Genomic DNA, 27,521 nt, shown 5'->3' with positions numbered 1-27,521 from the left:
CTACCCTGGCCAGCAAGATCTCCGGATCTGTCCCCCATTGAGCATGTTTGGGACTGGATGAAGCGTCGTCTCACGCGGTCTGCACGTCCAGCACGAACGCTGGTCCAACTGAGGCGCCAGGTGGAAATGGCATGGCAAGCCGTCACACAGGACTACATCCAGCATCTCTACGATCGTCTCCATGGGAGAATAGCAGCCTGCATTGCTGCGAAAGGTGGATATACACTGTACTAGTGCCGACATTGTGCATGCTCTGTTGCCTGTGTCTATGTGCCTGTGGTTCTGTCAGTGTGATCATGTGATGTATCTGACCCCAGGAATGTGTCAATAAAGTTTCCCCTTCCTGGGACAATGAATTCACGGTGTTCTTATTTCAATTTCCAGGAGTGTAATTTATCTTATTCTGAAGTCCATTAAATATGTTTGCAGCGAACTCCTATCTACCCTATATATGTTTGGATGTTAGAGATTTGCCGGCCGGTGTGGCGAAGCGGTTCTAGGGGCTACAGTTTGGAACCGCTCGACCGTTACGGTCGCAGGTTCGAATCCTGCCTCGGGCGTGGATGTATGTGATGTCCTTAGGTTAGTTAGGTTTAAGTAGTTCTACGGTCTAGGGGACTGATGACCTCAGATGCTGAGTCACATAGTGCTCAGAGCCATTTGAACCATTTGTTAGAGATTTCTGCAGTCGTTTCTTGAATGCAAGGTGTTTGTCATGGACTAAATTTGTCCTATACGTCTGGCAGTTACTGGCAGCTATAAATCAGCAACAAGGTAAGAAGAATAACTGTTTGTGACATTGCTTGCGCAAGTGTGATCATTTCGGTGCCTCACATAATTTTCTACTTTGTCCATATTTTCCGATCTATTCGTGTTGTCCGTCCAATCGAATGAAATAATCCATCAATGCACTTGAGCGGTTCCATTTCTTGGCAATTTGACTATTAGAGAGCCCCATTTCCTTGAACTCATTGATTTGTGCTATTTCATCACATTATAATTGTTTTCCGCGTGGCATTCACAGTCGTGGTTTATGTGCACAACACGCACTACCACTAATGGCGTCTGTTTCCTACCTGCGGTAAAGGCACGTATGCACACGCGAATGCCACACAGATCCGACTGATGTTATGTATGAGGCGGATCTATGGGCCTCATGGAAAAAGGGTGACGCGGCTGAGTCACGCAATTTGACTCTTAGTCTGATCACAAGGGGTGGCCATTATTGCACGCGTTGATCATGTAGGCTGATGTGAGGATCAATGAACTACAGTTGACGGGATGTATCTGGAATATCTTAGGTGATTAGAAGTTAGTAGACAGGAATATAATTAAATACTTAGCTTTAATTCAGCATCAGCGATGAACGTCGATCTTGGCTTTGTACAATAATATTTACAGGTGCAGTTGTAGACTGAACTCCGAATACTGCTTTACAGTTCTGATTGCTTCGCACTTATACAGGGTGCTACAAAAAGGTACGGCGAAACTTTCAGGAAACATTCCCTCACACACAAATAAAGAAAAGATGTTATGTGGACATGTGTCCGGAAACGCTAAATTTCCATGTTAGAGCTCATCTTAGTTTGTTCTTCCACCTACGCTCAATGGAGCACGTTATCATGATTTCATACGGGATACTCTACCTGTGCTGCTAGAACATGTGCCTTTACAAGTACGACACAACATATGGTTCATGCACAATGGAGCTCCTGCACATTTCAGTCGAAGTGTTCGTACGCTTCTCAACAACAGATTCGGTGAAAGTTTGATTGGTAGAGGTGGTCCAATTCCATGGCCTCCACGCTCTCCTGACCCCAACCCTCTTGACTTTCATTTATGGGAGCATTTGAAAGCTCTTGTCTACGCAACTCCGGTACCAAATGTAGAGACTCTTCGTGCTCGTATTGTGGACGGCTGTGATACAATACGCCATTCTTCAGGGCTGCATCAGCGCATCAGGGATTCCTTGCGACGGAGGGTGGATGCATGTATCCTCGCTAACGGAGGAGATTTTGAACATTTCCTGTAACAAAGTGTCTGAAGTCACGCTGGTGCATTCTGTTGCTGTGTGTTTCCATTCCATGATTAATGTGATTTGAAGAGAAGTAATAAAATGAGCTCTAACATGGAAAGTAAGCGTTTCCGGACACATGTCCACATAACATATTTTCTTTCTTTGTGTGTGAGGAATGTTTCCTGAAAGTTTGGCCGTACCTTTTTGTAACATCCTGTAGATCAACTGTCAATGCATAAACCGTATGTGGCGCCTGGATAGGTCGTAGCTACTGACTTAGCTGAAGGCTATGCTAACTAGCATCTCTGTAAATGAAATCTCTGAAGCTATAACAAGTGAACCATTCCTATTAAAGTCGGCTGTAGAGCTGGGCAGTGCGCTAGCTTGTCTCGTAAGACCAGCCGAGTAGCGGCGCTCGGTCTGCTAGCGTCGACAGTGGCGACTCGCGGGTCCGATATATACTGACGGACAGCGGCCGATTTGAAGTCTACAACCTAGCCAGTGTGGTGTCTTGCGGTGACACCGCAATTGAGTTTATACCGAGTCCCACGCTATAGCACATGCATCACTGATGTCATTTTTTATACATTACTACTAACATCAAAACTATACCATTAGACTGGGTTTGTCGGTATATTGGATCTGCAGTTAGACTGTGCACAACTGTTCCAACCGACAATGTTAATTTTCCTACAAATATCCATGCCTTTGTACTGATTTCCGTTACTGTATCTCTTTGTTTTCAGAACCGCCTTACCACTACCTGTTACAGCCAAAGTCCATATTATATCCTCTCCACTCCTATCATCGCCCTTTATTTTGCAGCACAAATAGCATAACTTGTCTACTATTTTCAATGTCTCATTTTCTAATCTGACCCTTCGTCATAATATGACTTGATTCGACTGCATTCTATTGCTCTGGTTTTACTTTGCTTGGTGTTTAGTCTCTTCAGCTCATATCACGTTCTTTGTGTTCTCCGTCAGGGTTACAGTATTATTTTCCATTAACTCTAATGTCCTTCCCAAATTCCATTTTGGTTCCATTTATTAGCAGTCAATGAAGAATCTGAATAGTATGAGGGATAGACTACACCAAGTTCCACACACTCCTCAACTACTATATACTTCTATCATGGACGACTCTTATAACTGCTTCTGCAGAAGTAGTAGGTAACCTTCCGATCTCTGTATTTTATCACTGCTTCATTCAAAATTCCGAAGAGTGTATTGCAATTCACAAAGTCAAAAACGTTCACTCAGTCTTCAAATGCTATGACTGTAGGTTAGCCTTCCTCTAGTCTATCTTCTATCTTGCGTATTCCTTCGTAAACCAAGATCCTAATATGATCTTCTCCAATGTAAGCTTCTAGCGGTCTAGAAAATCTTTAAGTAATTCAAGTTATTATTTCGAAATTATGGCTTTTTCACACCTACCAGCAACTTCCTTCATTAGAATTGGGACTGTTAGGTTACTTATGGACTCGGTGGAAATTTCGCCGATCTCATTCATCTTGCATATCGGATGGAATAATTATGTCTTTTTTTCATTCCAAGAAACACAATAACTCAGGGGAGTGGGGGGGGGGGGGGGTGTAGTCTACTCCAGATGACTGGTATCGAATAAATAAAAATTTTATAATGAAATCTGACTAAAGACTCTAACGCCGCTTACGTAACACGCATTTCTGTACCCACCAAGCTTAAGAAGCACTTTGTGGACTGGCCAAGAGCCTTGCGTCCTTGAATACACTGGTTCTGGTCGGATTACCAACGTTAATGAGATTATTGACGTTGAGGAACGTCGAGTATAGTACTTCGATGGCTAACCTCCTGTGTACGTCACGTGTTGTTGGTTACTTTCCCTTCGCCTTTACGGCCACCTTGATGCTACTCCAGAGGAGCAGGCTACGTCATGCCATTGGGTTTCACTCTCTTCCTTCTCTCACCATCATCCAGCACAAACAAGACACTACACACACGCACACACACACACACACACACACACACACACACACACACACACACACACACATTACAGTCACCTACACTGACCAGATATCTTTAAACACACACTACTGACACTTCCCGAAGCAACACTGCCATTGAGAACAAGTATGGTTGCGCGCAAAAGACAAATGAATGTTCAAATATGTGTGAAATCTTATGGAACTTAACTGCTAAGGTCTTCAGTCCCTAAGCTTACACACTACTTAACCTAAATTATCCTACCGAGCGAGGTGGCGCAGTGGTTAGCACACTGGACTCGCATTCGGGAGGACGACGGTTCAATCCCGCGTCCGGCCATCCTGATTTAGGTTTTACGTGATTTCCCTAGATCACTTCAGGCAAATGCCGGGATGGTTCCTTCGAAAGGGCACGGCCGATTTCCTTCCCGATCCTTCCCTAATCCGAGCTTGTGCACTGTCTCTAATGACCTCGTTGTCGACGGGACGTTAAACACTAATCTCCTCCTCCTAAATTATCCTAAGGACAAATACACACACCCATGCCCGAGGGAGGACTTGAACGTCCGCCGGGACCAGCCGCACAGTCCACGACTCCAGCGCCTAAGACCGCTCGGCTAATCCCGCGCGGCCACAAGTGAATCTTATCTTATTAGGCACCTGAACCTGCCGTTCGGGGTCTTCCAGCCAACAATCCTATGCTTCATTTTACTGTATCGAATAAAGGCAGGTACTCACGTGAGAGTTTCTCAATCTTACACAGCTTTTGCGAGTAATATGTACCGAGTAAACAGCCTGAGAGTCAGCTCGATGTTAGTGTCCGAGAGTAGGTCAGGATCTTAGATAGTCGCGCTATGCGAGTTTAGACCTCTCGTGTACATGGCATCTTCGAGAGAGGCCCGGCGAAGTTCTCATGCAAGAAAACTCTACCAGCATTGTAGGGAGACGACATTGGTAATACATTTTGCCGTACTCTGCACACATTAAACGACTCGTTTTGAGTCATAATATGTGGCCGTGGGACGTGTCTGATGGAGGAAATCACGCGTTTTAACTCCTAAACAAACAGCACGATCAGTTAGCCAATTTCGAAAGCTGTAAACTTAAAGAGTGCTACACAGCATGTAACTACACCACTAAAATATTAAAAGTCCAGCTGCGGCGCCACACTCTTCCATCCAACTTTTTCCTTCACTCTCAGAACCACAATAGAAGAAATGATAATCAAATCAGTACCTTAAGCTGTCGACAGGCGTTGATATACATCAACGGGGACAGTTGAAAATGTGTGCCCCGACAGGGACTCGAACCGGGTATCTCCTGCTTACATGGCAGACGCTCTCTCCATCTGAGCCACCGAGGGCACAAAGGATAGTGCGACTGCAGGGATTTATCCGTTGTACGCTCCCCGTGAGATCCATATTCCCAGCTTAATGTCCACACACTACATTCGTAGTGCCCCTGCCCACTACACTCATTACTCGCGGCACACAATCTTACCGAGTCCCGTAACAGTTCGGGTAATGCGTGTGCATCCGCTCAGAAGAAGAAGGTCAATGGGCGGTTAGCCTTAACTATATGAAGATGGTATCTGTTCTTTCGGACACGTCTGAAAGGGCAGAAACCATCTTCATATACAATAGAAGAATCCTGCCGAGAGTGAACTCTCAGCTCTCACAGACGCTCTCACCTTGCAGTGTGTGAACGCTTCCGACATCTGCTCTCGCCAGACTCTCAGACACTTACAAAAAGTACTAGCAAGGAACTATCAGACAGCAAGTAGTGAAAATTCGGCCGTGGTGTAAACAGTTGTTAGAGTACTATCTGAGAGAGCAAATTGTTTGACAGCAAAAAACCCACATTTGTGTTCCAGCCATAATTTTTGATGCCGCTTGTCGGGGTTGGTTTGGGGTTCTTTGGGGAAGGAGACCAGACAGCGAAGTCATCGGTCTCGTCGTATTAGGGAAGGATGGAGAAGGAAGTCGGCCGTGCCCTTTCAGAGGAACCATCCCGGCATTTGCCTGGAGTGATTTAGGGAAATCACGGAAAACCTAAATCATGATGGCCGGACGTGGGAGAGAACCGTCGTCCTCCCGAATGCGAGTCCAGTGTCTAACCACTGCACCACCTCGCTCGGTGCCGCTTTTCGCTGTATGTGTAATGCACATATTACGTTGAAAAACCAATCTGACATTTTCAATTTGTCTGTTACTTCAGAGCGTTGTGTTACAAGCTACGCTATACGTACTGATTCCTTTTAATGTGTACAATACTTTCAATCTGTTCTACACTGATTGGCTAGATGTCATAGGGAGGCATGACAGGCCTTTTTGGTGCATCTGTGTCTATACACTCCTCGTAAGAGTGGGTTCTTCGGAGGCGACGTGGGCAACAGTAGATCATCCATCATCCGTTTACCTCTGCGGTGGCTACGTAAATAACTTATCACCTTTCGTGATGATTTACACGTGAGGAAACATTTGCCTCTCCACTGGAGATCCACTTTAGGAAACCCGGACCTCAGAAACCCTAATTTTTTAGTACTCTTCGGCTATTATCCATGAATCTCGCAACTATCCCACGTTCAAAGTCAGCCAAATCGCAATGCGCTGCCACACTGATTAGACACCTGTTTGTAACAGACTGCAAATCCTAGTAGCTGTTCTAACGAACTATTTGGAGAGCATGGTTTCTTCATGTAACTGAGAGTTGACTGCGATTGAGTTCACTACTAATCTAAGACGCCATTTCCTGGGATACATTAATGTTCCTTATTTCCATATTGTGTGACTGAGGATCTTTTATTTGAAGGAAAAGAACAACAAAAATTGTTACGTAAACATTTTTTTTTATAAATGTCACATATAAATTTAATCAACATCATTTCCTTAAAAAAAAAACAGGCTTCCTATTTTAATGTAATAAAATGAAAGGTATTAAAGATTATTTCAGTTCTGAAGCAAATATATAGCACTTTTCTCAATTTCTAAACATTCTGTATCTCAGTATTTCGCAATGTACTGTTCGTGTCTCTTAATGCGTAGTAGTTCAGTGTTGCTCCATTAACTACTGTGTTACTCGCACATGTTTTCTAATAATTACCTGTAAAGAAAATTAAACACTCCATTAGGATTAGGAACGATTACATCTGTCTGTAAATCTCTCTGTATTGTAACGTGAATATTGTCTCTTGTTCACGTTTATTAAAACGGCGGTATTAGTAGTGCGCATACTTGTGCTGCTTGTTTTCCAAATTATTAGGCATCGCGATTCAGAGGACTCATTTGCAGTGAAATTCTTGAATCATTACACACGTTGTGAAAGTACATAGTCGTGGTGCAAATGCGATTAAAGCACCGCTGTTGCGACTAATTAGTCTTGCAATGAGGCTCATCCAATTGGACTGCCTACCACTACGTTTTTTCGTAAAACTTTGGCCCGCGTCAACTGTGTTCGTGATCAGTACTAAAAATACCCAATTGTTTAATGATTCACCCAAATTATTATAGGTGAGAGAAGTCATTGTCATTCTTGGCAGTGAGCTGTTCGCACTCTTTCCGTCGATTTGTTTGAGGAATACGTGGGCGTATCGTCACACGGTCAAGTAATTGAATCGCTCATTTTAGAAGGACCCTAAGTCCACTTTTATGACATTTTGTGATACATACATTTCTGTGTTCTTTAGGGGATGACCCATCTTTGAGTGTGGAAGTGCCCTCCGTGTTTTATTACACAGCCGAAATATACAGCGGCGAAATTCTGGTTGATTTCAAAAGAACCCCATTTCCAGGACATAGGGCGCTTTTACTCTCAACAGTTCTGAAAATAATTCCATGTACTGTGACTGTCGAAAAAGGCGGGAGAGGAATTTCAATAATGCATCTGTGGTTTGTTTCAAAGTCACTGTGGTAGAGCAAGCAGTAGGATGTGTCCTAATAGTATCTTATAATCTGTCAATATGAGTGAATATGATTGTGAAGTTGACCCTACCCATAATAAAAGGCAGAGGAATAGTGTATGTCATCCTGAACTGTACTAACAAAATGTAATCAAACTGCTAAACTAAATGAATTGGAGCATAGCAGTTACCTAGCTAAGCTGATACCAGCAAAATCTGTGGGACAACCTTCTACATACCATTCTAGGTGTTTTGAATCCATTAGTCTAGATGATCGATTATCAATTCTCACACATTTTTGGTTCTTAATAGTAAAGATCTATAACTTTCGGAGCCTAATACAGGCATAAAAATTAAAACGACATAGACCAAGAGAAGGGAAACATCCACAGGTAAATTGTTTCAAATATCATTGCATGATGGGAACAGTTTTTATCTATAGTTGCAGACAATCATTTCTAAACTTATTTGCAGTTGTCGAAGAAAGGATGAGAAGCACAAGACAGCTACTTATGTTTGGAAAAAGTCCTAAAGATGAACGAAGGAAGTCAAAGAGCGTTAATTCAATATCAGCATCTGAAATTGTCAAAGTCCGTAAGTACATTTCCGACGAAAGTCTCTCATTATGCTGATAAAGCGTACCGTCACCTAAGTGAGCTTTTCAAAGAAATGAATCCTCTTTCTCCGATCAAATACAAATACTGTGTGAAAATATTTAACCAGGATTTTGACCTTTATTCCGGCAGATGCGTGTTGTGAATGTGAGCAATTAATGGTGAAAATTAAAAAGAAAAGTCCTAATGAGGCATCTCGAGGGACTGCGGTTTGTGATGTCATGGTGCACAAGAGAAGAACCAAGAACTTTTATACTGATCTGAATATACGTGAAAGGCTGTGCAAAGAAGGTAAACATATTTTGAGTCTGAGCTTTGATTTCAAGAAGAATCTTCATGTACGAAGAGTACCTGTTCAAGACCTGTTTTATCTCCGGCAAGTGGCAGTTAATGTTCTCCGCATTCACAATTTGAAAGACAATACAGTATTTCCTTACCTTTAACACGAGGTGTCCCCTACAAAAGCCGTAAAGGAGAGTGCACTTTCTTATATCAATACGTCACCAGGTGCATCCCCAAGGACATAAAAATTGTTCATCTGTTTTGTGATAACTGCCCAGCACAAAACAAAAGCAGCTGTTTGATAAGAATGTCAAGTTTTTGTGGATGCTAGAAAATTTTAGAAACTATAGGTGTTCTTTCCTGTCAGGGACACTCTTTCTTATCGTCTGATAGAGTTTTTTGCAGAACCAAGAGATCACTGCGATGATTTGACAGAGTATACACTATTATCAGTTACGTTGAATTCATCATATAATCGAGTAAAAGTCGACAATTCTCTGTAAATGTTATCTCAACAGATGAAATCTTGAACTTAGAAATCGTGTTGTACGTGTTTTTACAAGTGGAAAGCTCATTCACCAGAAACAGTTACATCACGAGGGAACGTGAAAGTAGCATTCAGTGCTGCAACATTTAATCATTTTGTCTTCAGGTATGATGTATTTAGGACTGTAACAGCCAGATTTTGATCAACGGTTTAAATACCCAGACATTCAGATTAGCACTACGTGGACGCTATGGTCGCAGGTTCGAATATTGCCTCGGGTATGGATGTGTGTGATGTCCTTAGATTAGTTAGGTTTAAGTAGTTCTACGTTCTAGGGGACTGATGACCTCAGAAGTTAAGTCCCGTAGTATTTAGAGCCATTCCATCCAACTACCTGGAGCTTTCGATCCGACGTCAACTTACGTGGTATCACGTGAAATTCCGCCACTGCGGACGGAATTTGCTTCGTGATACATTACTCGTGTTAAAATAGTCCGTTTACCACTTGCGGAAAAGGTTGATATCATGTTGATGTATGGCTATTGTGATCAAAATGCCCAACGGACGTGTGCTATGTATGCTGCTCGGTATCCTCGACGAAGTCATCCAAGTGTCCGGGCCATTCGCCAGATGGTTACGTTATTTAAGGAAACAGAAAGTGTTCAGTCACATGTGAAACGTCAACCACGACCTTCAACAAATGATGATGCCCAAGTTGGTGTTTTAGCTGCTGTCGCTGCTAATCCGCACATCAGTAGCAGACAAATTGCGCGAGAATCTGGAATCTCAAAAACGTCGGTGTTGAGAATGCTACATCAACATCGATTGCAGCCGTGCCATATTTCTATGGACCGAGAATTGCATGGCGATGACTTTGAACGTCGTGTACAGTTCTGCCACTGGGCACAAGAGAAATTACGGGACGATGACAGATTTTTTGCACGCGTTCTGTTTAGCGACGATGCGTCATTCACCAAAAGCGGTAACGGAAACCGGTACAATATGCACTTGTGGGCAACGGAAAATCCACGATGGCTGTGACAAGTGGAACATCAGTTACCCTGGCGGGTTAATGTATGGTGCGGCATTGTGGGAGGAAGGATAATTGGCCACCATTTTATCGATGGCAATCTAAATGATGCAATGTATGCTGATTTCCTATGTAATGTTCTACCGATGTTACTACAATATGTTACACTGCATGGCAGAATGGCGATGTACTTCCAAAATGATGGAAGTCCGTCACATAGCTCACGTGCGGTTGAAGCGGTACTGAATAGCATATTTCACGACAGGTGGATTGGTCGTCGAAGTACCATACCATGGCCCGCACGTTCACCGGATCTGACGTCCCCGGATTTCTTTCCGTGGGGAAAGTTGAAAGATATTTGCTATCGTGATCCAGCAACAACGTCTGACAACATGCGTCACTGCATTGTCAATGCATGTGCGAACGTTACGGAAGGCGAACTACTCGCTTCTGAGACGAATGTCGTTACACGTACTGCCAAATGCATTGAGGTTGACTAACATCATTTTGAGCATTTATTGCATTAATGTGGTATTTACAGGTAATCACGCTGTAACAGCATGCGTTCTCAGACATGATAAGTTCTCAAAGGTACATGTATCACATTGGAACAACCGAAATAAAATATTCAAACGTACCTACTTTCTGTATTTTAATTTAAAAAACCTACCTGTTACCAACTGTTCATCTAAAATTGTGAGCCATATGTTTGTGACTATTACAGCGCCATCTATCACAAAGCGAAAAATGTAGTACTAAGCGAATATGTAATAAAAAAGGGGGTTCCTATTTTTTTAAAAAACCAGTTGATATCCGTTTGACCTATGGCAGCGCTATCTAGCGGGCTACCCATAGCGCCATCTTGTTTCCCCCTTCAGGCCAGACAAGCTTCGTTCTTTGTAGTTTTTTCGTTTGACGCTTATTTCGTGAGGTATTTGGCCCGGTCACGATCAATGGACTACCCTGTATAACTATCAGATAATTGCTTGTGAAGCTAGACGGACTTTGGCAAAGTATGCGACATTCAAAAAGGGGCATATGGTTTACGTCTATGGAGAATGTAGCCAGATGTTAGAGCAGCGGTGCGTTTTTATGCTGGATGTTCCATGATTATGCGAAGACAGCAATATTTGGCTTTGCTGACATTAAATGGAAACATACAGAAACCGGAAGTGTAAAGAATAAAATATGCCAAAAAAACGGCAACTAACGAGAGAAATGCATCTAACATTCTAGAACCCCTAACACACATTCCATGCGTCATATTGAGGTTGTTTAAATGTGCGAGTACGATGAGGAGAATTATTATTTCTGCGAATTACCACTTTTCACCGCGTTTCATCCTTTCTACATTTCGCTCCATCAACAGATTCGTGGCAATGACTTTTCTCTGTGGGCGGAATAAAGAGATCTACAAGGAAATACTGACGATCCCAGAGGAAATGGAATGGGGTGTACCACGGAAATGTCCTGCGATAAGTCTAGATTGAATTTTACGTGAAATATTGACCGCACATAATCGACTTATAGCAGTTGTTAGTATTCTCTTATAATAATAAAATGACGTACCTTATTGTCAGTTACAAGCTTGCTTACATTTAGTACAACATGGCAGAGGTTTGCGGAACATTTATACTGACTGCTGGGTATTAGCTTGCAACGGTCTTACGTTATTTCTGTTTTGTCACGCACTACACATTTAGTGTCACTGTGGCCCACTTCGAATTTCCTTTCCAGTAACACAGAGGCGAGTGTATGGCTACAAATGTCAAAAAAATATTTCCGGACGTCAGGGATCCCCACAGTGTCCTCTGTAACTCTGTACAAATAGCAGTTGTTTACATTTACTGTATCCGAATACATTTGCAGTGGTCTGTCTCAGCTGTCTCCACATGTTTAGTGGTGCAGCTCGTCAGGTCAATATGTTCATTGTAAGACTTTGTAGGCTTACGTAAATTGTTTTAATTTTTTATTCTTCGTTGAAGTATCTTGCCTGAATTTTTAGTTGCAGTTCCACTGATGTCCTAGAAAACACTGCAAAAGCGCCATAGAAGAAAATATGGACTGTACGGCACTTGAATGTGAAAGTATACTGGATGGAATCCAGCTACAATTCGAATAAAAATAATTCGACATAGAATAGAAAACAAAATTTCAGTGTAACCTTGAATGATAAAACTCGCGTTAAAATAAAATGCCAAGTGTCATTTGCGTAATTGGGTTTCCTTCACCGGATGATTGCCGATGTTTAATGTAATTGGTTTCTTTCCTGCCAAAATTAATTTTAGCTGTTAGCATTCTATTTCAGGACAACTAATTACGTAACCTTATGATAACTGATAAATATATGCACAATGCATTGTATTTTTTTGACAGTTACTCAATTAAGGTTTGCGAACGTACTGTGAAAAGTTTCATTGTAATGGAGAGCATGTAGATAAAACAAACAAATGGTTCATTCACGGAAATATGGTCTGTTATTTCCCGAACTGAGTTGCACGGAACGGATACACTGACTCCGTATTCGGTATTAATAGTATTTGTGTGTGTGTGTGTGTGTGTGTGTGTGTGTGCGCGTGTGTGTGTGTGTGTGTGTGTGTGCGCGCGCGCACACACACACACACACACACATACCTTCTTCTAGAATAAAAAGGTAAAAGTGCCTTGTTCACCGAAACAGAAAAGTGAGTTAGGGCCGTAAAACATGATAACGTGAAGTATAACACTCATACAAAGATACGTGATAGAAAACAGTCTTCCCAGCAAACCCGAAGGATAAAGATATTGAATAGACTAAGGGAAACAAGGTAGCTGATTCAAAAAGAACGCGAGAATACTGAGCTAAATTTGAATCTCGAGTTTCTTACTATTAAAATGACAGATTTTCATATACGAGTGCTCACACAAGTGTTTCGTGTCAAAGCAACTCATGAAGCACGTCTTTAATAGAGTGGCATTCTGATATACTTACTCCTTGATTATTACAGATCACTTCAGTTGTATGATGAGCTCATGCCCAGAAGATTGCACTGTAAATCCTTTCCATCATTCTGCTCTACCAGATTTAATCTCCGATTCTTGCATAAAAATGGTTGATCTTCGCTGTTAATCGCTACCTCTCATCCACCCTTCGTAGACATTCATATGTCACTCGTTGAATTTGCAAACCCACAAATGGAGCACTATCAAGAAACAAGGTGTAGTATTTTTCATCAGGATCTAGGAAAATTTGTGAATATTCATTTATATATGCAAGAATAAGGTAAAGTAAATTCCAGTCATTAACTAATGCAAGAATAAGCGTTTTCCTGTACTGGAAACGAAACCACCGATTTTTCCTCCGTTCCTTACATCAGACCGATAGTACTTCTCGAAAGCTACCACAGTTTTAACATGGGCGAGTAACATAGATACGTTTTCACCTCTGATGAGATATAGAATCACAAGAACTGTGGTTAACACCTTCCTTACTCATACAATGTAAACTTTCACGGCCGGTATTGTCTTCACTTAAAACTTCCGGGCTGATAGGCCGTGGTCGAAGTATAAAACTATCTCCTGACGTTTCGTCTCCCGCAGTCGGAGACGAAACGTCAGGAGATAGTTTTATACTTCGACCACGGCCTATCAGCCCGGAAGTTTTAAGTGAAGACCTTCCTTACTGTTTCATGTCACTGGGTGACTGTCTCAGCAGATTACCTGTGAGTGCTAACTTAATGGTTGGTTATGATGCTTTCCACATTATATAGCGCCTTCCAATGTATCTCTGAGCACTTACGAAATCAATTGGAGAGCGAAATATCTCTTTCAAGACGTGTTTCGGCTCCTCCATCCCCAAAGTGCCACTGAATGACATATATCTCGACATATACAAATATAACTACTGCATCTCTGGATATACTGCAATGGTCTATAAACATCGTTAAAGAGTCCTTGAGTTCACGCTATGCGACAGTATCTGATGGGAATCGCCTAAATTTTGAATAAGATTATGGGGCCAGGATTGGGTCTTGGCCTAGAAGTAGTGAGCTTGCTATGAAATGACAAATAGAATTTTATGGATCTGGAGATCTATGAACTTGATTGCATGAGGCAGGTAATGGCAAGCATCAATATTAATACGTAATAATTGGTTGCGAATGACCCGTATGTACTTAAACTTGGAGTTTGCTGTCAAAGATAAATTACCAAATTTATGAGCCATGTATTGCCATTGGAATAATAAGTAGTGGGAAGATTTTAAATTTAATAGTGATGTTGAGTATAATTTTTTTATTGAATTAATGCATTTGACGTAGTTGTCATTTTCTTTGTTACAGATGAAAGCAGTGTGTATACTTGACGTTAATTTTGAATCAACAATTACTGATAGTAAGTTTACACAGGTTTTCTATCGTAGAAATTTTCCTTTTGTAATAATTTCCATATTCACATAAGAGCTTTATCGACGTTTATCGTACTTTTTGAATGCTACATCTATTTATGATGGTTTTTGCTGTGGCCTTCTCCACCAGGCATCACGGTGCCTAGAGTATCAGCAACCAAACTGACAGCCTGCAGCCGCGGGTTGCATATTCTAGATATTCTAGTAGCTTTAGATGAATTTTAGGTTCAAATAACTGCTTTGAAGTGCTGTGTTATCGGTTAACAATGAGAGATAATCCTCTCCTTTGTTATATTGGCATTAGTATGGATGGACTAAGAAGTCGATACTCTAATTGAGCCTCATTGTTCACGTCTTGACTCGTATTGTTTCTTAACTTTATAAGGGTTACATAGATTGGTCTGTTTTTCGAATACTATGAAACATTTTTGACTGACTTACGTGGATAATTCTGATGAAGTAAAATGAAAAAGTGTCTATTAAGCCAAATTTTATCAAAGACTCCATTTCGACAGCGAGGAATGCCACATCGTTGCTGTAACTTATTTATCGATATGTGCATAGGTGCTCCACAGGCGCTGTAGCTTGATGAATTGTTGTGCAACAAAAAAATTTCCCATAAACTTGACATAACTTTCTCACAGCAAATCCTGCTCCAATGACTTTTCGAAATCTTTCACGTGACGATTTGATAATTAACTTGCATCAAATTCAAATTATAATTACGCTCATGAACAATAAAACAGTCTGATTCCAAATTAATAACTGTCTGATGTATATAATATTACGATGACATATAACAACAAACATTGTGTCAATTTGGCTATCTGCAGAACTTGAACTGTACATTGTGATGGTCTGAATACTCAAAATGCTCCTTTTCTATGGTTCCGGTTACACCTAGATTTCGCGGGTCCCTTCCTTTGATTTTCCTGGCTTATCCTGGTTGACACTGGAAGCGGGTTCCCTTATGTCTCCCGCATGACCTCCACGACGTCCGCCCAGATCATTCAAGCGCTTTCCCGAACCTGGAGGCGGAAAAGTTCTAAGATCGACCTAGGTGCCAATTCCCTCGAAAAGTGTCTTAAATCCACTGATAGTGGCATATTCAAACTCTGATAACTTCTTCGCAACCGCTATGTGAAGGTGAGAGTTAGTTCGTAACTGTAACAGAGGGATAAAATTTTAACTCCCACAGAAATTTTAGTTCTTCTGAAAGCAATTATTTATTTGCTTCGTAAATCTTCGGACACGAAGATAATAGGCTCAGCATATTAAATTCAAAAATCTGTATCACCAGTTTAGCTTTTCACTTTAAGCCATTACCGCACCACAGAGTAAGAGTCAACAATCAGTAGTGTAAGGTAAGCTTCACTAAATTCTTCCGCAACAATATACAGTCAATATCGGAAAATTCTCTGTGAGATGTACAACTTTTTTTCGTTCGGGGCGTTTTTCGAGGTACCTCAGCAGTCACGATAGTATAAGAGGAAATGAAATGAAACCGAGGCAGATGGAGAAAAACTAAGTAAACTGCTTATTATTTCGAAAGCAATCGCCGTACCTGTTGTACTGACCAGGCGAAACTACTTTCGTTCGGTCACACCTGCGGGTTCTTTGACTGTTATGTAAGAAGGCTCATCACATTCGAACACATGAAATGCCAGTTCGACTAATTGTTGCTGTTGCGGTCTTCAGTCCTGAGACTGATTTGATGCAGCTCTCCATGCTACTCTAGCCTCGTCTCCAAGTAACTACTGATACCTACTTCCTTCTAAATCTGCTTAGTGTGTTCTTTTCTTGGTCTACCTCTAGGATTTTTACCCTCCACCCTTCCCTCTAATACTAAATTGGTGATCCCTTGATGTATAAGAACGTGTCGCACCAACCCATGCCTTCTTTTAGTCAAACTGTGCTACAAATTCCTCTTCTCTTCAATTCTATTCAGTATCTTCTCATCAGTTACGTTAACTACCCATCGAACCTTCAGCATTCTTCTGTAGCGCCACATTTCGAAAGCTTCTATTCTCTTCTTGTCTAAATTCTAAACTATTTATCGTCCATGTTTCATTTCCATACATGGCTACACTCCATACAAATACTTTCAGAAACGACTTTCTGACACTTAAATCAATACTCGATGTTAACAAATTTCTCTTCTTCAGAAACGCTTTCCTTGCCATCGCGTCTACATTTTATATCCTCTCTACTTCGACCATCAGCAGTTACTTTGCTCCCCAAAAAGAAAAATTCATCTACTACATTAAGTGTCTCATTTCTTAGTCCAAACCCCTCAGCATCACCTGATTTAACTTGTCTGCATTTCATTATCCTTGTTTTGCTTTTTTGGATGTTCATATTATATCCTCCTTTCAAGATGCGGTTCATTCCATTCAGCCACTCTTACAAGTCCTTTGCTGTCCCTGACAGAAATACAATGTCATCGGCTAACCTCAAGGTTATTATTTCTTGACCCTCGATATTAATCCCTACTCCAATTTTTTTCTTTTATTTCCTTTCATGCTTGCTCAGTACACAGATTTAATAATTCTGGGAATAGGCTACAACCCTTTCTCACTCCCTTCCCAACCACTGCTTCCCTTTCGTGCCCTTCGACTTTCTTAGCTGGCAGCTGGTATCTGCACAAATTATAAATAGCCTTTCGCTCTCTGTATTTTACCCCTGTCACCTTCAGAATATGGAAGAGGGTATTCCAATCAATACTGTCAAATGCTTTCCCTAAGACTACAAATGCTGTAAATGTATGTTTGTCTTTCCCTCGCCTCTTTTCTAAGATAAGTTGTAGGGTCAGCATTGCTTTTCGTGTTCCTACATTTCTATGAAATCCAAACTAATCTTCCCCCAGGTCGGCTACTACCTGTTTGTTTCATTCGTCTCTGTAGAATTCGTGTTAGTATTATTAAACCGATAGTTTGGTAATTCTCACACCTGTCAGCACCTGCTTTCTTTGGAATTGCATTTATTGTAGTCCTCTTTAAGTCTGGGGGTAATTCGACTGTCTCATACGTCTTGCTTACCAGATGGAAGAGTTTTGTCATGGTTGGTTCACCCAGGGCTATCATTAGTTCTAACGCAATGATGTCTAGTCCTAGGGCCTTGTTTCGACTTAGGTGTTTCAGTGCTCTGTCAAATTGTTCAAGCAGTATCACATCTCTCATCTCATCTTCATCTACGTCTTCTTCTATTTCCATAACATTTTTCTCAAGTACCTCGCCCCTGTATAGACCCTCTATGTATTCACTTTTCTGTCTTCTGGCCTTTGCTTATGACTGGTTTTCTCTCTGAGCTCTTGACATTCATACAGGTGGTACTCTTTTCTCCAAAAGGGTCTTTAATTTTCCTGTAGGTGGTAACTATCTTACCACAAGTGATATATGCTTCTACTTAGTTACATTTGTCATCTAGCCGTTCCTACTTACCCATTTTGCACTTCCTGTCGATCTCATTTCTGACATTTTTGCATTCATTTTCGCCCCCTTTTATATTTTCTCGTTTCATGAATTAATTTCAACATCTCTTTTGTTACCTAAGGATTCCTACTAATCCTCTTTTTACCTCCTTGATCCTCTGCTGCCTTCACTCTTTCATCGTTCAGAACTACCCATTCTTCTTCTACTGTATTCCTTTCCCATGTTCTTGTCAATCGTTCCCTCACGCTGTCTAAGAAGATCTCTACAACCTATGATTGTCCCACCTTCTTAAAATTCTACTTTTTTGCCGTTTGTTCAGTTTTAATCTACAGTTCATAACCAATAAATTGTGGTGAGAGTCCACATCCACCCTTGGAAATGTCGTACAACTTGAAACCTGGTTCCTAAATCTCGGTTTTACCATTATATAATCAGTCTGAAACCTTCCCGTGTCTCCAGGTGTACAGCCTTTTTTCACGATTCTTAAACCAAGTGTTAGCTGTGATTAAAATGTGCTCTATGCAAAATTCTACAAGGCGGCTTCCTCATTCATTCCTTACCCACAGTCCATATTTAACTACTACTTTTCCTTCTTTTCCTTTTCCCACTATCGAATTCCAGTCTCCCATGACTATTAAATATTCGTCTCCTTTAACTACCTGAATAATTTCTTTTATCTCATCATATATTTCTTTTTTTATTTTATCACTTCATCATCTGCGTAACTAGTTAGCATATAAACTTGTAGTACTGTGGTAGGCGTGGTCTTCGTGTCTATCTTGTCTACAGCAATGCGTTCACTATGCACTTCATAGTAGCTTATCCGCGTAGCTAGTTTTTTATTCGTTGTTAAACCTACTCCTGCATTACCCCTATGTGATTATGTATTTATAACCCTATATTCACCTTATCGGGAGTCCTTTTCACCCTGCAACAGAACTTCACTAATATCCGCTATATCTAACTTCAACCTATCCATTTCCCTTTTTAAGTTTTATGATCTACCTGCACGACCAAGGGATCTCACATTCCACGCTCCGATCCACAGATAATCAATTCTTTTTATCCTGATAACGATGTCCTCGTGAGCAGTCCCTGCCGGTATATAAGGATGGGGGACTATTTTACATCCGGAACATTTTACTGAAGAGGACGCCATCATCATTTGACCCATACATTAATGCTGCAGACCATCGGGAAAAATTACGGCTGTAGTTTCCCCTTGCTTTCAGCTGTTCGTAACACCAGCACTGCCATGCTGTTTTGCTTGATGTTACACGACCAATTCCATCAATCATCCAGACTGTAGCCCCTGCAACTACTGAAAAGGCTTCTGCCCCTCTTCACAAACTACACGCTTGTCTGGGCTCTCTACAGATACGCCTACTTTGTGGTTCTACCTATGTTACGGGTATCAGTATCGCCGAATCGCCGAGGCACGAAAGCCGCCGTACCAACGGCTAGGTCCATGGTTCATTGGCGGGGGGGGAGGAGGAGGAAAGGGATGTATTTATTATTCATTACGTGCTGCACTTCGTTACCATTTTCACTAATGAGAGCAATGGCATCAGCGAATATTATCATTAGTACCGTCTCACGCTGAAATGTAATCCCAATCTTGAACTTTTATTTCATTTTCGTCATTGTTTCTTCTATGAACAAAATATTAATCTATTCATATTGTAGCCGGCCGAAGTGGCCGTGCGGTTAAAGGCGCTGCAGTCTGGAACCGCAAGACCGCTACGGTCGCAGATTCGATTCCTGCCTCGGGCATGGATGTTTGTGATGTCCTTAGGTTAGTTAGGTTTAACTAGTTCTAAGTTCTAGGGGACTAATGACCTCAGCAGTTGAGTCCCATAGTGCTCAGAGCCATTTGAACCATTTTTTTTTCATATTGTAGTTGGAGTCACGAACGATGGCGGTGGAGTTTAGGTTTCTTCTGTGCATGTACGTCACGCATTCTCCGACAGTCAATAAGCGTACCGTAGTGTTCTGAGCGCTCTTCTGTGAATGTTCTAACCAATGCGAGCATTAAACGTGATCGTGGCAAGTTATTTAGTAAATTTTTATTCCAAATGTTGCGAGGTGTCATGGCTGATGTCGGTGGTAAGCGAGAAATTCTGCGCTAGAGTGCGAGAGACATAATTTTCAGTTTACATGTTTTTTTCAAGGACAGAGCATGTGTGCATGCTTACCGCAGTCGCCGCTTGGAATCGCCAACAATGCAATCCCCGTCTGTGTCTCGAGCTGTGCGAACGGCCATCGTTCTTGAATCGGACGATAGTGACAGAGAGGAGGTAATTCTAATCCCCCTAAGGGCATCGGCCAAACTGGCGCTCTTCAGACACCGAACTGCATACGATTTGTAGAGAATATGAAACAATGGACGGATGTAAAATGATTACTAAATTACGATGATGGGGCATACTTTCATTTCATTACGATAATGACTCGATGGGGGGGCTACTGCTAAATGTGGATACGGATTGGGAATTTGGGAAGTGTTGGACTGTGTTAGGTCTACGACTTTGCCTCCGTCAATTTCTTTCTTTTTTTCTAAGTTCAAGTCTTTATTGTGAAACATTTACAAAAAATATTACGATTACAAGTATTGGCGATCGCTGGGTACTACTTTCTCCCTTTTTTCTGAACCACACGAACCCCACGGCAAAAGAAATGGCCATCTTTTAAGAAGATCCAGCAATCGATCCAATTTTGCACCTGTTCGTATGCCCAGATGTGACGGACAGCCAAGTCGTCGGTCATTGACCGAAAAATGTGGCAGTCAGAGGTAGCAATGTCTGGAGAATAAAGCGCTTGGGGCACGATTTTCCATTTCAGCTTTCCAGTAACGCTTTGACTCGAGCATGTTCTTGAAGTGATGAGAACACTTTCTGTACATCCGTTCACTAATATGTGCCTCACCATGGGTCTTACCCAGCATTTTATGGGCCTCGGCAGCCAATTTCTTTAGGTTAAAGTGGAAAATTAAAGATTTTCGAAATGGACGACAATTGGGCTCGTATGATGGCATATTCAAACTACATGATGCAATCTCAGATCGACTAATATTCTGATTGCGCTACGTTTGTAAACGCCTAAGCATATTGTATGACGCTTCCTACCCACCACCTGCACCCCACTTGCAGCCACTGCCGCATATTGCAAAACTACGGAAGCTAAGTTGTAGACCTCATACATGAAAAATAGGTGGATATCTACATCGAAAGGAACTGATAGGTGGAATGTAGGATTCAAAGACATGAGTGTGTAACCTGTTGTGCAACGGATGGTTGTGTGCCTTCATTTGGAACGGGACGGGTAGGATTGATTAAGGGCGACGTATGAGAAAATGCACAGGTACATCCACTGTTGTCCAAAATTAAAGCAACTAACCGTTATTTCCAAAGCCTGTGTCTATTTCACAACATAATCATAGGAACTGTCAACTAGATATCCATACGTTCTTGTTCTGCACGGAAGATGACATTCCGGTCAACGGACAACGACGCCAACGTTGATGTCAGGCCACCTATGAAACGAGGCAGCGTTTGCCGTGTCATCCCACATCCACAATCGCTGAGTACACAGTCACTGACGGTGCAGTATGGCACAGGGAAGATGCCTACCAGAATCTCTGCGGTGGAGGGCCATAGAAAGAACAGAAGCAAGGCAATCGCGAACTGATGTGGCCCTATGGCTTAGTGTGTATCGTTCAGTTGTTTCTCGGATGTGGTGTCAGTTTATAGAGACCGAAACTTTATCCCGAAGACCACGTGTGACTTCAGAAGAGGGGATCGTCATTTGGCTGTACAGACACAACAGTGCCGCCTTTGTACTTCACGGCAACTGGCATATGAGCTCACAGCATCCATTCGACGTATTGCATCGAGGCAAACGGTGTCCAGAAGGCTAAGGCAGAGTGGCCTTTATTGTTGGAGACCTGCTGTATATCTACCTCTGACGCGTCTTCACGGGAGGGAACACCTGCAATGGAGTCATCAACATGCCACCTGGGCGGTCGAACATTGGGTCAACGTAGCAGCTGCAGCAAATGTGGAACACGATTTCGGAACCCAAAATTTATGGAAAGAGACCGATGTCAAGGAGGATCCCTAACGGTGTGATCATGGATTATGTTTACCTCTGGAACCCCTACTCATGAAACTGTACGGGTGAATAGGCTAAGTTTAACTGGTGTCTGGTATCGTGACGAGAACTTCGGATTTTATTTGGGTTATTGTGAGGTGCTGTGGGCCCAGACTTCGTACTCATGCACGATAATGCTCGACATTATAGAGCACAGGTGATTGATGTTTTCTCAGATACGGAAGATGTTGCACGCATGGCGTGGCCTGCTCGCTCTCTCGGTTTGAATCCCGTGGAACATGTCTGGGATGCATTAGGGAGACGGCTTGCATCACGTCAGCATCCAACAACCACTCTCGAAGACTGCGAGTAGCTCTGGAGGAAGATTGGACGTTATTGCCTCAACATGAGACTTATGACATCATTCATAATACGCGCCATCGTTGTCAGGCCTTTACTGCTGCCAGATGCGGTCACACCCCATACTGAGCATACACTACTGGCCATTAAAACTGCTACACCACGAAGGTGACGTGCTACAGACGCGAAATTTAACCGCCAGGAAAAAGATGCTGTGATATGCGAATGATTAGCTTTTCAGAGCATTCACACAAGGTTGGCGCCGGTGGCGACCCCTACAACATGCCGACATGAGGAAAGTTTACAACCGATTTCTCATACACGAACAACAGTTGACCGGCGTTGCTTGGTGAAACATTGTTGTGATGCCTCGTGTAAGGAGGAGAAATGCGTATCATCACGTTTCCAACATTGATAAAGGTCGGATTGTAGCCTATCGCGATTGCGGTTTATCGTATCGCGACATTGCTGCTCGCATTGGTCGAGATCCAATGACTGTTAGCAGAATATGGAATCGGTGGGTTCAGGAGGGTAATACGGAACGGCGTCCTGGATCACAACGGCCTCCTATCACCAGTGGTCGAGATGACAGGCATCTTATTCGCATGGCTGTAACGGATCGTGCAGCCACGTCTCGATCCCTGAGTCAACAGATGGGGACGTTTGCAAGACAACAACCATCTGCATGACCAGTTCGACGCCGTTTGCAGCAGCATGGACTATCAGCTAGGAGACCATGGCTGCGGTTACCCTTGACGCTGCATCACAGACAGGAGCACCTGCGACGGTGTACTCAACGACGAACCTGGGTGCACGAATGGTAAAACGTCATTTTTTCGGATGAATCCAGGTTCTGTTTACAGCATCATGATGGTCGCATCCGTATTTGGCGACATCGCGGTGAACGCACATTGGAAGCGTGTATTCGTCATCGCCATACGGGCGTATCACGCGGCGTGGTGGTATGGGGTGCCATTGGTTACAAGTCTCGGTCACCTCTTGTTCGCATTAACGGCACCTTGAACAGTGGACGCTACATTTCAGATGTGTTACGACCCGTGGCGCTACCGCTCATTCTATCACTGAGAAACCCTACATTTCAGCAGGATAATGCACGACCGCATGTTGCAGGTCCTGTAGGGGCCATTCTGGATACAGAAAATGTTCGACTGCTCCCTGGCCAGCACATTCTCCAGATCTCTCACTAATTGAAAATATCTGGTCAATGGTGACCGAGCAACTGGCTCGTCACAATACGCCAGTCACTACTCTTGATGAACTGTGGTATCGTGTTGAAGCTGCATGTGCAGCTGTACCAGTACCCGCCATCCAAGCTCTGTTTGACTCAATGCCCAGGCGTATCAAAGCCTTTATTACGGCCAGAGGTGGTTGCTCAGGGTACTGAGTTCTCAGGATCTATGCACCCAAATTGCGTGAAAATGTAATCACATGTCAGTTCTAGTATAATATATTTGTCCAATGAATACCCGTTTATCATCTGCATTTCTTCTTGGTGTAGCAATTTTAATGGCCCGTAGTGTATTAACCATTTGTCGGAAAACATGTGCAAATCCGTTATGTCGGTAAAAACGATGAACAGTTTTGTCTACCGTTATGAATGTTGCGTTTGTTTAAGTTCTCAATTCTTTGCATTGTTTCTACTTTACTATCATCTCTTTATACTGTTTTGTGTCAAAATAAACCTTGCATATTTCAGTTTGTTCCTTTAATTTTGAACACCATTGCACAAACTAATGTAAATTTTACAATCTGAGAGATATTTGAAACAACTTTCGCTCTTGATGTTATTGTGTTATTCGCTACAATTTGGATCTGTTTCCAGTATTTTTTGTCAGATAATTTGATTAGGCCGTTGCTGGATACTTCTAGAATATTTACTATCATATGAGGAACATTTTCGCAAATTTTACTTTACATGTCATTTCCAAAATGTGGTAGGTTATTCTTAGTAATTAAATAAACAAATTTTTTACTAGATTTTTTAATATCAGACTTCTCTCATCCAAATTTTTTAAATTTACGTGTGAGATACACAGCAATTCTTATTTCATATAACTCTGTAATGCAGTTGGAAAAATTTTGTACCGCACGAATTTGTGATATAATATGTACGAAGTCTGTTGCAAGTTTTACCTTTTTATCTGCAATAGTTCAGCAGAAAAAGCTCCTTATACATTTAAAAATGTAAGTTGCGACAAATACAGGAACAGTATGTTATTAGCATTTATGCCAGAGGTAAGTACCCCCATGTTGGCCATAAGCATACACATGGTGTTTTTGGTCTCAACTAACAATACGCACATTATCAGTCTTCTTCAACAGGTTCCCAGTGAAACAACCTGCATCAAATCCTAGTCTCACAAACGTTCCGGTTCGTCCAGTGTTACCATTAAAAAATGGCTCTGAGCACTATGGGACTTAACTTCTAAGGTCATCAGTCCCCTAGAACTTAGAACTACTTAAACCTAACTAACCTAAGGACATCACACACATCCATGCCCGAGGCAGGATTCGAACCTGCGACCGTAGCGGTCACGCGGTTCCAGACTGTAGCGCCTTTAACCGCTTGGCCACACCGGCCGGCAGTGTTACCATTACTGAATACCAGAAATGTTGCCTTTAGGCCGCACTTGTAAATGACGTTATTAAAACTTCCTTTCGCCTTTTGTGTTCCACCGTTTGTGCATTTCTTTAATAAATTGTAATTAAATCGCATCGTAAAAAGGCCTTCTATACTGCACTTCGGAAATGCATGCATGTCTGAAGAAACAGACATTGCTGACGGATTATAGCCCTATTAAATCATTAAATGCATTCGCGAACTGAAAATACGGTACCACCAAAGTTATACAGTTTACTGCAAACAAATGAAAGTATGTGCCGCACTGGGACTCGAACCCAGATTTCGTGCTTTACACGAACGGCTGCGTTACGCGCTGCGTGTATCACAGCAAGCTTCACGGAGAGGTCTAAGCTTCTAATATACCGGTTTCTGCCAGCCACAGTACTCGCACAATTATGTGATCCCCGCGCAGGGACAGACTTATTCAACATTCTCGTCAGACTGCCTCGGCTTTGGCATGAAGTACATTAGAGCAGTGTCTGTATTTGACAGTGTTTCCAGAGATCGAGGCAATGTTCCTTCGGAATGCGTGCATGTCAGACACTGTCAAATACAGACAGTGCACAAATGAATTTCATGCCAAAGCCAGGCAGTCTCACGAGATAACAAAATACATCCCTCGCTGTGCGGGATTAATATATTGTGTGAGCACTATTGGCAGCCGACACTGGAACGTTGGAAGTCTGTGTCTTTGGGGTGAAGCATGCCCGTATCGCAAACGAGGGCGAAGTCGAGTAGAAAAGTGGCTGTGGCACTACTCAGTGTTTGAAACTAGATGGGTTACATAATCCCCCTTAATTAGAATTATGGGTATATTTCAGTTACGATTTTATGGTGTATTAGGGAAAAGCGACTAAAATTGTGCGGAAACTAGATGGAATCAATCGAGGTGAAGGCAAGATGGTACACTCTAATAGAAAACGTCGTAAGAGAACAGGATTCTCAAGGACTTCGGAGAAAATAGGATGTTAATACTCAAGTTTACGGAAAACGTAGGAGAGTTAATTACTTTGGACAATAATATTTGTTGCACTCAAATACTTCGGTCCAGTAACAACCTTATAAAAATTACCACAATTTGTGGGCTAGCGGAAATTGTTTATCTGCTGAAACTGGCTATTTGAAACGCGAGTATTTGACTGTAATACACAGACCTAGTACCTGACTACGGGACGTTAAAGGAGATGACTGGTGCCACCTGTGGAACCTATCAGAACCTGTTGCCTCTCAAGGTGAGTTCGCTTCGTTATCAAATAAAGGCGAGATGTTTTCTGGCGTTTCTAACGAAGTTCTGTTATCAGTTCCGCAAGCAAACTAAAGGGATCGGTCTTTTATACTTCTAGTTCAAATTTGGTTAGCGTTATTGTTAATGACCTCCTAGTACCGTTGAGGCACTGTTAGCGTTCGGGATAGTTAGAAGGGTAGAGGGCTGCCTTGACCGAATCTGGGACGCCTGTCACACGGGGTGACGGATAAGCCTCTCCCCGTCGCGCCCAGCGCCTCTGTCAACGAGTACGGAACGGCGGGACCGCCAGTCCGCAATCAATAGTGGTGGTGGTAAAGGGGAAGGAGGGACGGGTGGGCTGGAGGGAGAAGTTGGCGGTGGGGGGGGGGGGGGGAGGGAGACAGCGGGGCATGTCGTCTCCTCGACACGCCAGTAATTAAAACTCTGTGCGCCGGCGGCTGCGGATGAGGCGGGCACAGCGCCGCCTGATGAAGTGCCAGGGTACGCGCTAAAAAGTCGCCGGATTACGCGACACTGTGATACAGCGCGCTAGCAGGAAGCGTCGCTGGCGGTGGGCTGCTGCGAGCGGCCCGTGTCTCGTCTTAATAGCGCAGTAAATGGCTGACTGGCAGCAAGCAGCGAGGTAGTTGCAACGAAAGGACGGTCGTGACCCAGGACACGTGCAGGGCGAAGCATTACTTGAAGAACGTCATCTCTTTTTAAATATACACTAGTGGCCATTAAAATTGCTACACCAAGAAGAAATGCAGATGATAAACGGGTAATCACTGGGCAAATATATTATACTAGAACTGACATGTGATTACATTTTCACGCAATTGGGGTGCATAGATCCTGAGATATCAGTATCCAGAACAACCACCTACGGCCTTAATAACGGCCTTGATACGCCTGGGCATTGAGTCAAACAGAGCTTGAATGGCGTGTACAGGTACAGCTGCCCATGCAGCTTCAACACCATACCACAGTTCATCAAGAGTAGTGACTGGCGTATTGTGAGGAGCCAGTTGCTCGACCACCATTGACCAGAGGTTCTCAATTGGTAAGAGATCTGGAGAATGTGCTGGACAGGG

Source organism: Schistocerca serialis, chromosome 2, assembly GCF_023864345.2.
Source record: "Schistocerca serialis cubense isolate TAMUIC-IGC-003099 chromosome 2, iqSchSeri2.2, whole genome shotgun sequence".
NCBI classification, from domain to species: domain Eukaryota; kingdom Metazoa; phylum Arthropoda; class Insecta; order Orthoptera; family Acrididae; genus Schistocerca; species Schistocerca serialis.
This window is presented reverse-complemented; position numbering follows the sequence as displayed.